Raw genomic sequence first — 13,389 nt, forward strand, 5'->3', positions numbered from 1 at the left:
AATATAATTTCATGAAATCTTTTTAGATAATAAGTGCATACTATGTAGATGTGCATATGGACAGGAAATTACGATTCATATTTTTTATAGGAGTTACGCCCCTTTCAACCTATTTGATTCAATATACTACTTCAACAGTTTGTCATCGCAACTCCTCTGAGACGACAAAACAGAATGTAGAAAGTTATATAACAAAGAAAATGAACTCCGAGGAAAATATAATCGGGAAGTCCCTAATCACATGGCAAAATCAAATGACAAAACACATAAAGAAATGTGCAACATCTGTCATATTCTTGACTTGGTACAGGCATTTTCAAATGTAGAAAATGGTGGATTGAATCTGGGTTTATAGCACTAAATCTCTCACTTGTACGACAGTCGCATTAAATTTAATAATATCGACAATGATGGATGAACAAAACAAACAGACACAAAAGGTAAAAATGTCACAAATAAAGGTAAAAAGTCTCATTCGGTAGGTCAAATTGGTAAAAAGGGAAAGTGCATATCAACAGAAAATTACAATTAATTTTTTTTCTAGGAGTTACGCCCCTTTGAACTTATTTGCTTCAATATGCTACTGCAACAGTTTGTAATCGCAACTCCTCTGAAACCATTCTACAGAATTTAAATGTTTCATGAAACCTTTTAAGATAATAAAAACATACTATGCAGATGTGCATATCGACGAAAAATTATGATTCAATTTTTTTCTAGGAGTTACGCCCCTTTGAAAGTATTTGTTTCATTATACTTCTGCAACAGTTCGTCATCACTACTCCTCTGAAACCACACATCAGAATTTCCTGAAACTTTGCAGATAATCAGGACTAACTACGTAGATGTGCATAACTACGTAGATGTGCATATCAACAGGAAAGTATGTTTCATTTTTTTTCTAGGAGTTACGCCCATTTGGACTTAATTGCTTCAATATGCTACTGCAACAGTTTGTAATCGCAACTCCTCTGAAACCACACTACATAATTTCAATGTTTCGTGAAACCTTTTAAGATAAAAAAAAAAAAAAAAAACCATACTATGCAGATGTGCATATCGACGAAAAATTATGATTCAATTTTTTTCTAGGAGTTACGCCCCTTTGAACGTATTTGTTTCATTATACTACTGCAACAGTTTGTTATCGCAACTTCTCTGAAATCACACAACAGAATTTCATGAAACTTTGTAGATAATAAGGACATACTATGTAGATGTGCATATCGACAGGAAATTATGATTCAATATTTTTTTCTTATACAATTTTGTTTTCTTACTGTTATTCTATTTCTGTAGTGACAATGTTGGGCCGTGGGGTATGTGAGCGCTCTCACTAAGGTTCTTTAATTTTTAATGATTTTGTTTTTGTTATTGTGTGCTTGTCTATATTATGCGTTGCATGTTTCGACATATTTGCAGATATCAATACATAATTAAAACATATTCCAGTTCGGTTTTATATAATAACTTAATATATACCTGGACATGTTTCTTGTGAACAAATCTTAGTTTCGAAAGTTTCATTACAACGTTGTGAGTTTTTAAGTTGTTGTTTGACCCTGATTATCGCACCTCTTCCACATGTAATGCTACATTCTGTCCAAGGACTCCAACTTGTCCATTTGCACTCTGTTTGAACAGTTTCTGCAGCTTTGGAAAACAGATATCATGATTAAATTAAGTAATTTTAAAATAATCGTCGATTCAAAATTGATACGTGCAAAGATCTACCTACTAGTCTAGTAGTTTTTATTTCAATAGATACTTTTATTTCTGGAGAATAGACATAACAGACTCCTCATAATTTGATTGACGGAATTTCAAGATCGTTACATTTATATTGTACTTGTTTGGCTTCATAAATATTTTGATATGAGCGCCACTGATGAGTCTTATGTAGACGAAACGCGCGTCCGGCGTACTAAAGTATAATCCTGGTACCTTTGATAACTAATTATATAATCTAGAATTTCGGGTCTGCAAAATTTTACGGAGTTTGATATTTATACTCTCCGGTAGTTAAAGATCTCCTTGTGAAATTAAAACTTGTTTGGCTTCATAAATATTTTGATATGAGCGCCACTGATGAGTCTTATGTAGACGAAACGCGCGTCCGGCGTACTAAAGTATAATCCTGGTACCTTTGATAACTAATTATATAATCTAGAATTTCGGGTCTGCAAAATTTTACGGAGTTTGATATTTATACTCTCCGGTAGTTAAAGATCTCCTTGTGAAATTAAAACTTGTTTGGCTTCATAAATATTTTGATATGAGCGCCACTGATGAGTCTTATGTAGACGAAACGCGCGTCCGGCGTACTAAAGTATAATCCTGGTACCTTTGATAACTAATTATATAATCTAGAATTTCGGGTCTGCAAAATTTTACGGAGTTTGATATTTATACTCTCCGGTAGTTAAAGATCTCCTTGTGAAATTAAAACTTGTTTGGCTTCATAAATATTTTGATATGAGCGCCACTGATGAGTCTTATGTAGACGAAACGCGCGTCCGGCGTACTAAAGTATAATCCTGGTACCTTTGATAACTAATTATATAATCTAGAATTTCGGGTCTGCAAAATTTTACGGAGTTTGATATTTATACTCTCCGGTAGTTAAAGATCTCCTTGTGAAATTAAAACTTGTTTGGCTTCATAAATATTTTGATATGAGCGCCACTGATGAGTCTTATGTAGACGAAACGCGCGTCCGGCGTACTAAAGTATAATCCTGGTACCTTTGATAACTAATTATATAATCTAGAATTTCGGGTCTGCAAAATTTTACGGAGTTTGATATTTATACTCTCCGGTAGTTAAAGATCTCCTTGTGAAATTAAAACTTGTTTGGCTTCATAAATATTTTGATATGAGCGCCACTGATGAGTCTTATGTAGACGAAACGCGCGTCCGGCGTACTAAAGTATAATCCTGGTACCTTTGATAACTAATTATATAATCTAGAATTTCGGGTCTGCAAAATTTTACGGAGTTTGATATTTATACTCTCCGGTAGTTAAAGATCTCCTTGTGAAATTAAAACTAGAGGCTCTAAAGAGCCTGTTTTGCTCACATTGGTCTATGATCATACTAAACAAAGGACATACAAAATAGATGAGAATAGAATTCATGAGAAAATTATGATTTGGTGATGTGTTTTTCAATCTTACTTTACTGAAAATTCTTGCTGTTTACAATTTTCTCTATCTATAATGAACTTGGCTCAGTAATTTCAAAGGAAAATATTTTGTTAAAGTTAACAAAAATTTACCTAAATTTACGAGAATTGTTTGAAATTTTCTATAAAGAGCGATAACTTCTTAAGGGGTCAATTGACAGTTTTGGTAAAGTTGACTTATTTGTAGATCTCTCAGGTAGATCTTACTTGGTATACATAAGTGTTGTTAACAGTTTATCTTTATCTAAGATAATATTGAAGATATTAACCAAAAACTGCAAATTTTCTTAAAATTACCAATTCAGGGACAGGAACCCAACAACGGGTTGCCTGATTTGTCTGAAAGTTTCAGGGCAGTTACATATTGACTGAATTAACATATTTAAATGAATAAGATTTGCTCTAAACGCGTTGAATTCAGAGAAAAAAATAGCATTTTACCCGTATGCACTATTTTTAGACATGTTCGCCTTCTTGGTTCGTGTACGAGGTCATTAGACACATTATTATAACTACATCTATAATACTAAAATTACGAGGTCCAATTTGTCAAACGTCATCACGTAAAAACGATGAATCAAAGAATTCAACTTTATATATAACTAACATAGTACAATTGTGTTGATAAAAAATTACACCACTTCAGGCCCATTTGTTTTCCACATAATTAATATTGCCAATAATTAAGAAGTTCCGGATCGAGTCCGACACCGATACCAATAGTATTTTCACCTGTCATCTATTACCTTATCTGTACGTTCCGTATCTGACAGGCGCACCACCAAACGGTGTATCTAGAATTTTGCTGTATACTGTTGAGTAAAAAAAAACTCCATTCCAGGTATTTTTGTTTTCCAAATTATTAATATTACTGATAATTGATAGGTTCCAGGTCGACGGGTTCAAACAGAAAGATTTTGAAAGCAGAGAAAACTGTGCATCTTAATCGGCATGACAGTTTATCAGACGACAATGCCAATAATAAAATAAGGCATACGCACAGTTATATACTTTAATTCAGTCACGGACCCGCGATATCACGGGTGTGTTCTAGTACCCTTAAAAATGATGGTTGCCAAGATTGGTTAAATTTGTCTAAGAATTTTCAGAAGGGTAGATTTTTAAAAAGATCACTAAAATCCTAGAAAAATGGTTAAAAATAGACTACAATTCGGTATAAGGACATTATTCGTAAATATAGCTCAACATGCAGACTTCTTATACGTTTAGGTATTTCACATCCATTTTTTATGAAAATATTCTTTATAAAGCACAAAAATGTCAGTATTCACCACAGAAACTTACAAAACCTTTAAATAGACTTAGAAGGGATATAGTTACGATACTGTTGTCAGGTAATTAAAGATTGCATATTTTGGCGTTAATATGGAATCACTTATAGGGTCTTTGCATCGGAACTAAACACATTTATTCAAAAACCAGTTGTTGGCATGACACGGGTTATGTTCTTCTCATATATGTTATGATGGTATGATACTAAACCCCTAACGGGAAGGATTGTGCCTGATATTCATATGATGAAATCATCATCTTTCAATCAGTTTAATTGAAGTCTGGAGCTGGCATGTCAGTTAACTACTAGTAGTCTATTGTTATTTATGTATAATTGTCATTTTGTTTATTTTCTTTGGTCACATCTTCTGACATTAGACTCGGACTTCTCTTGAATTGAATTTTAAATGTACGTATTGTTATGCGTTTACTTCTCTACATTGACTAGAGGTATAGGGGGAGGGTTGAGATCTTATAAACATGTGTAACCCTGCCGCATTTTTGCGCCTGCCCCAAGTCAGGAGCCTCTGGTCTTTGTTAGTCTTGTATTATTTTAATTTTAGTTTCTTGTGTACAATTTGGAAATTAGTATGGCGTTCATTATCACTGAACTAGTATATATTTGATTAGGGGCCAGCTGAAGGACACCTCTGGGTGCGGGAATTTCTCGTTACATTGAAGACCTGTTGGTGACCTTCTGCTGTTGTTTTTTCTATGGTCGGGTTGTTGTCTCTTTGATACATTCCCCATTTCCATTCTCAATTTTACAAAGAGCAATAACTCCTTAATGGGTCAACTGACAATCTTGGTCATGTTGACTTATTAGTAGATCTTACTTTACTGAACATTTTTGCTGTTTACAGTTATCTCTTTCTTTTATAATATTTAAGATAATAACTAAAATCTGCAAAATTTCCTTGAAATTACTAATTTGGGGGCAGCAACCCAATATCAGGTTGTCCGATTTGTCTGAAAATTTAAGGGCAGATAGATCTTGACCTGATTAACAATTTTACCCCCATCTCAGATATGTTCTTAATGTTTTGGCTTCACAATTATAAGCCAAAATCTACATTTAACCCCTATGTTCTATTTTTAGTCATGGCGTGTCGGAAAATACGCGAAGTACTAACATTACGTTATGATAACGTTGTTACCATAACGCTATACTGTGTGACGTTATATTATATGCATTAGCTATCACAACGTTTAAACGTATAGAAAACACAACGCATGATTTATTTAGATTATTCAACATGGCGACCATCTTTGTTAGATGGGCGGGTCATCGGACACATATTTTTAAACTAGATACCCCAAGAATGATTGTGGACAATTTTGGTTAAATATGGCTCGGTAGTTTCAGAGGAGAAGATTTTAGTAAAAGTTTACGGAGAAAAGCTCACTTGGCCCTTCGAGAGTTGTCTCATTGGCACTCACACCACATCTTCCTATATCTATTAAAAACGAAGTAGATAATAAAAAAAATGCATAGTACTTAATGATTGTCCTATTGCCGGCAATGTTTTGTTTGGTAATTATTTCCTTAAAGGGCGTTTTAATAAACTATGTTTAAATGGAAAACAATTGTTGATTGATATCATTCCGATGTCAATTTGTGATTTGCATTTGTATTTTCCATAGTGCACACAAAAGAAAAGAATTTGTATATATGCAAAATATTCTAGCTGATATAAATGAAGATTTCTTGACAAAATTAGATTTCATAATTTCTTCGAAAATTCTTAAACTGTTTGATTGAATACATAATTTTTACGTGTGGAGAACGTGTTTTCGAGAATTTGTTCTCTTTCCATGGAAACTAACTTAACTGCTTTGTGATTTCCGATTTGCAGGTCAGTTGAGAACAAAATTTTACGACAAAAGAAATGAGTTTAGCTTCCTAATTGTGAATTATGCAATTCTATCAAGCAACATGCCAGTGTATAGAGTATATACCGCCCAGTTAACACAGTATGCCTGAGCCTGCATTTCCTCATGATTTTCATGATTGATGATTAAGAGTGTATGAAATATCAAACTAGGTAAAATTTAACAAACCCAAATTTATACATATTATAAATCGAACGCTCCGGATATTCGTATCAATACAATTTTTTAGAGTTTGATAATTTGAACTCTCCGGAAGTGTATAAACTTATTTAGGAAAAAAACTTAAAATTGACACTCATTATTTTTAACCACCCTCTTTCTCTGGCTATCAAACAAAAAAAGGCTTTTTGTTTGAGTTATGCATGTATTTATGGAAACAGAATCTTTAAAAGATTTGATTTCCAAAAGCTAGAATTGTTACATAATATTTTTTATTTAACCATGGCAACAATCTGCATTTATTTGAAACAAAATTAGCAAAAAGGGGGTGAAATGTCACTTAAGTACCCGAAATTTGGTCCAAAAGATAATTTCAATCCAGTAGAATGATACTTTTCATTTCTCTTTCAAGAGGTAAAAAACATATTCATTTCAGCTTTAGTTTAAACTTGAATTGAAAAGTATCAACAATCATCCTGATGTTCATATAAACCCATTTGAAATGCTATACTATTCTGTTTTGGTTTGTGATCAAAATTTGTTATCGTTTAATCCATATATGAGTATTGAACAGCAGTGTACTGCCTATTCAGCAATTTAAAGATCAACATTTGAATTAATTCACCAACTGTGAATACAGGCACATGCAATATTCATATTTCGATAATATACATGTTTGTTTTGTACTTAGGTATCTGATGAAAGTTATTGCAGGTGTACGTATCCATTTCACTGGTAAAATACTTGTAACTGTAGCAGGACATACGATCATATAACAAAATTAAACAAAAAATATATATATATATACTTACACTGCCTTTGTGCAAATCTGTCTTTTGTTTTGAAGAAGGTGGCAACACCTGTGATTACTATTCCAACCAAAGAACAAATAATGATTAGAAATAACAACCACAATGGGATTTGACACTTGTGACGACCATGAATTTCTGCTGGTCTTGGTGGAAAAGAAGGTGGTGTTACGTGTTTATCATTGCAATGATCTTCATTTTTAACTGATGATATTTTTGTGTACGTTTCTTCATCATGTCCATGCGCAAACACTTCCAGATAATCTGGGTCAATTATGTCTGCATTGAAACTCTTATTGGTATAAACATTTCTTTGAGTGTTTGACATCTTGGTGTATTATAAAGTACAAACTACAAAAAATAATAAGATGAACAAACTAAAGACTTATTCATTATACATTATCTACTTTTCATGGTGTCTCTATAAATGAATCTCTTTCAATGATATTCACTTCAATTTTAAATGAAATCATTTGTAAAACTTAAGTTTCGAAACACTCGACATATTTGTTTTGTTTATTTAACTAACAGTCGTCATTACGGAAGTTGTCCCTTACAGACTTGTCAGACCAGTCTGCATCAGTTAAATCATTTATTCTTATATCTTGCTTTGTTAACAGAGGTCTTGATGCAAGAAATTTAGGCAACTTATTAAAGCTATATTTATACAAAGGAGAAAAATCGAGCGAGTTTACTGGTCCTAAAAGACACATTCTTATATTCAATGGTAATACATTTTCAGTAATTACTTTTTCTTGCTAGTCTACAGAGACTTCTAAGCTAAGGTAATCTATGCCTGGGATAAGAAAATCCTTAGTATTTCGAAAACGCAAACAGTTCTACACAGTAACTTTGGTTAATTCTGAAAATTAACTATATGTGTGGAACAATATTATTACGTATATGTTCAATACATGACCATGACAATTGAAACTGTTAAATTAATTAAAGCAGATTTAAATTTGAAACATTCTACAAAATGAAAATGCTACTTAGGTCATGTGGCAATCATTTAGGAATAACAATCTAGTGTGGGGTTTTCCTAATAATTAACAATCAGGTTGCTTTTATTTTTCACCCATTCTAAAACAAACACTTTTCTTTGTAGGAGTTATCTCCCCGAACACTATTTTCCTTGTGACTACATCTCCTCTGTAACCGTAAAAGAAAGTGACACATTTATTTTATAAAATTGCTCGTTATTCCTCCGCATGATTTGTCCTATTTTGACTCAAGCGATATAAACACTCCATATGAGAGTTATTTCCTCTCATGCATTTGATATAAGTGATATGCATTTTTATCTTGTAAACCATAAGTGATAGAGACCTAAAGGTCCTTCGTAAAACAAAAATGAAAATTAGGTCAAGGTCAAAGGTCAAGGTCATATTCTAGATTTTGATTTTGACTTATTTACACTTTAAAATATATCGACAAATAAATTCTATTAAATTATTAGTTGCAACATGTTAATTTTGGTTGAGAGTGTGCGTAAACAATAAATTGGAGGTTATGACCAATCTTATATTTAGAATTATGCGTAAAGTGAAATAACACATTAACCATACATATTAAAGACCAATAGACTTTTGTTTTGATGTCCTTGACTTATGACCTTGGGTCTACATGTGGCTCATCAGTGATTCTCGAATACATTTTTTTTATTGATTTTATTTTCGGTAGCTTTTATTGGAACTTTACTCATTCATTCTACTGTAGGGCAATGAAAAGTAAAAACACAAAAATACTGAACTCCGAGGAAATTTCAAAAAGGAGAGTCCAAAATCAAAAGGCAAAATCAAAAGTCGAAACACATCAAACGTATGGATAACAACTGTCAGATTCCTGACTTGGTAAGGCATTTTCTAATGTAGAAAAGTTCAACAAATTATTATTTAAGAAAACTAAGGGGTTTTACTTTTCTCAAATCGAAAAGAATTGTACCTGGAAATGAATAAATAGAAAACGCCCATGGCTTAACAAGAAACATGACCAAATCGAGGCTCTTCGTGTAAACAGATTGTCACACTGTTCTTAATAAGCGCAAACATTATTAGTAATTTTCAAAATCATATTCCTTTTGACTGTTTTTTATTCACCACTACATATTTTATTAAGTTTTGTTTTAGAATCGAATATTTGCACAAATTTGATATCATAACACTATTTGCATAACATTTGATGCACATTACATGGGTCTTCCAAAAACTCGACCGAAATAGTTCAGAACAGTATATAATTAACCCAAAATAACCATAAGCTGGAATGTTTAATAGAAATAATTGTCTTTTCAAAATGCGGACCCTATTAAGATCTAGTATTTTCTTATAATCTAAATTACGCTAATACAAAGATATGATAAATGAATAATATGGTTTATATAACATTTTGTCAATCGCATATCTTAAACAAGATTTGATGTTCTACATACCTTCAATACTAAATCCTGCCTAGTCCAGCACTTTGTGAAAAACAAAATACTCCTTTCACAATGTAACCTTATCATTAAGTTCTTACCTAGGTACGTTCGTGTCAACAGTTTTTGCTTCTAGTAATAAAATGTATTCACTCTCCAAACAATTAAACAGGAAATGTTTTGGTACACATGTTTCAAAAAAAATTTAAAAGAACCGAAACTTAGGGTTGAACATATCAAAATGATCTTACATTAATATTATTTATGCATTAACTGTTTACAAAACTTTGCAATTTCAAAATCAAAGGTTTATCTACCGCAGGAATAGATTACCCAACTGTATTTGGCAAAACTCTAGGTTTTTGGTCCTAAATGCTCTTCAACATCAGTCTTTTGTAGAGGGAATGTACGTCTTTTTGAGTCTATCATGATGAACAACCGCTTGTTCGATGACACTGCTGGTGGAGATTTTCTTTTCGATTGTAACGCCAGCCCAGTAGTCAGCACTTCTGTGTTGACGTGAATTATCATTGATTATAATAAAAAAATATCGACTGTTTACAATACTAAGAATTTTCGAAATCCTAAGATTAATATACCATCGAAATAATTGACAGTAGCTGTATTCAGCAAAACTATTCGAAATTTGGGGTCCTCAATGCTCCTTCGTCATTTTAATTAATTTAATTTATTTTTCAATCAAAACGCGTGTCTGGCATACACAATTGCAATTCATAGTTTTAATGGTACGTTTGCTATAGATATCATGCTGAGAAAATATTGAATAAAAAACTTTAAGAAGGAAAGAATTTGAATCTTGAAATTTTCAGGAGAAGTAAAAAAGTTTTTTTTTCTTCGTTTACAATAATTTCATATGTTGTATTTAAACTCATCATTATACCAGGACTAAATTTTGTAAATACGCCAGACGCGCGTTTTGTCTACAAAAGACTCATCAGTGATGCTCGAATTCAAATAAAAGTTAAAAAGGCCAAATAAAGTACGAATTTGAAGAGCATTTTAGGAACAAAATTCCTAAATTGTTTTGCAAAATACAGCTAAGGTTATTTATGCTGAGGTAGAAAAGCCTTAGTATTTCAAAAATTCAAAATTTTGTGAACAGTAAATTTATAAATATAACCATATCAATGACAATTCATGTCAGCACAAGTGCTGACTACTCGGCTGGTGATACCTCGGGGAAATAAATCTACACCAGCAGTGTCATCGACCCAGTGGTAGTAAATAAACTCATCATAGAAACCAGGATTAAATTTTGTATATACGCCAGACGCGCGTTCCGTTCACAAAAGACTCATCAGTGACGCTCGAATTCAAAAAAGTTTAAAAGGCCAAATAAAGTACGAAGTTAAGGTTCTCATGCTCAGACGCTCGAGTTCGGTAAAATCGATATTACGTCTATGATAGATCATTTGCATAAATTATCTTCCTGTTCCAAGTAAAAACGGTGTATTTTCAATTCAATTACACTGAGAACAATATTTCAATTTATTAGAGTATTTTCTTTCTTACTAGGAAGATATTTGAAATGATTATTTCCGCAATTAAATGCACTGAATCATTTCAATAATTCTAAAAATCGTTTAATGCTGTATGATTTTTAACTGGTTAGTTTCACTACTTACATAACTGATACAGTTGTTGAAAAACTGGTCATTATCGTGATATATGGGCTGCCCACAGGCACAGGACAGTGGTATTGACTGCTAAAGCGATAATGACTGCGCCTTCGCCTACGAAATCCAGGTGATCTCTGGAGCTCCGGAAGGATTAGCACATGTGGCACCCGTCGTGTTAGAATAATTGCATGGTCTTTATTTTCTTCAAATCTTAGGTTTTGAGCGGTTTGTATTCTAATAGGTCAGATATTAAGGTTAAGTTTTCATTTGAGTGGTCCATATTATAGCAATGTTTCAACTATGTTTGATGTACGGTGTACATTCCAATCTAGTTGGGTTTATATGACCTTATCCTCATTTCCATGATCCGTAACTTAATGATATCTTTTCGTGGCGAAGTCTTCTATCCATGTATCATAAGTAAACTTATAGTTATATTTTGTGCATTGAATCTTTGTAATGTGTCCATGTTAGTCTGGCAACTTTAATCAGAACTTGACCTGATTTATATGTTTCATTTGTCAGTGTTAAATCTTGTATGTCCTTTTCTCATATGCTGTAAACAAAAGGAAAACCATATTTGGTATAAGAGGTGATTGTCAAATGTAACTACATGCATCTTCCTATATCTATTTATTGAAATGATAGGGGTCAACTGAACTTGTCATGACCTCAATATCATTATAATTATACTGTGTAAATATACAAATCATATGCTGATTTTTCAAGTTTAAAGCAATTAAAAGCATGAGAGGTAGCATAGTAGTTATACGATAAAGTATTCCATGAATCAATAAAAAAGTTAAAATCATATTTCTTTACAAAATTTGTAGTTTTAGGAATTTAATTTAAATAGAAAATTTGCATTAAGTCCAGAAATGATGTTTGGATTTCTATTCAAAAACTCGTGTTGTAAAGATTTTCAAGCTGTGCCTCAAGAAGAGCTTAGTTTTGCAAATCAACAACAACAACAAATAAACAAAACAGATTAGACATGAATCTTAACACTGAGCTTTTGCCAATGAAGTATTATTTTACAAGAAACAATCCACAGCTTAGACGGCAAAATTACAGATCATTTATGTGAACAATAATCAATATGTCTTACAGTAGTGAAAATGGTTTGAAATCAAAACAGATATATGTATAAAAGAGGGGATAATGATACCAGAGGGACATTGATTCACATTGATCGAAAACAAACTGACAACGCCATGGCTAAAAAGAAAAGACAAACAGACAAATAATAGTACATAAGACACAACATAGAAAACTAGAAACTAAGCAAAACGAACACCACCAAAAACTGGGGGTGATCTCAAGTGCTCCGGAAGGGTAAGCAGATCCTGCTATATATGTGGCACCATTCACGTTGCTTGTATTATTATAAAGCCAGTAAATAGTCTAATTCGGTAGGTCGTAAAAACCGTTTTACTTTAATTTCAATATTATCCACAGAGGATAAATAGCGTGAAACACAGAATAACTGAGGCAACCCTCTCCCAGTAAGACTAGACAAAAGTATGTAGCTACACGGCTTACAATTCAGTTCACTAGCTGCGGGCTTTTGCATAAGACTCACTATGGGCGCTCTAATAAAAAAAAACAGTTGGAAGGACATATCAAGTTCAAGGTTATAACCAAACGTTTCAAGAATTGTACACCTTCTGGTCAAGGACAATAATGTTTATTTTATTCTTTTGTGTCAATCTAAAAATTATCAAAGAGATAAAGATCAGCTGGATCAGCGATAAACAAGAAATATATATAGCACCCGTAAGTTGACGATTATCAACAACAACAAAGGGGCTCATAGCAAAGATAGAATTACAACAAATAAAATAACAAGTGTTAAGCGCAGCGAAAAACATAGAATAACTTTAATATGAAGGAGTATAATTTTCTAATGATGATGGATAACATTGATGAAATTGCCAATGAGATTAGACAATTACACCTAGAGGGACAATGAGGAAGAAGTGAAAGTTTATCGAA

The sequence above is a fragment of the Mytilus galloprovincialis genome, chromosome 7 (assembly GCF_965363235.1).
Source record: "Mytilus galloprovincialis chromosome 7, xbMytGall1.hap1.1, whole genome shotgun sequence".
NCBI lineage: Eukaryota > Metazoa > Mollusca > Bivalvia > Mytilida > Mytilidae > Mytilus > Mytilus galloprovincialis.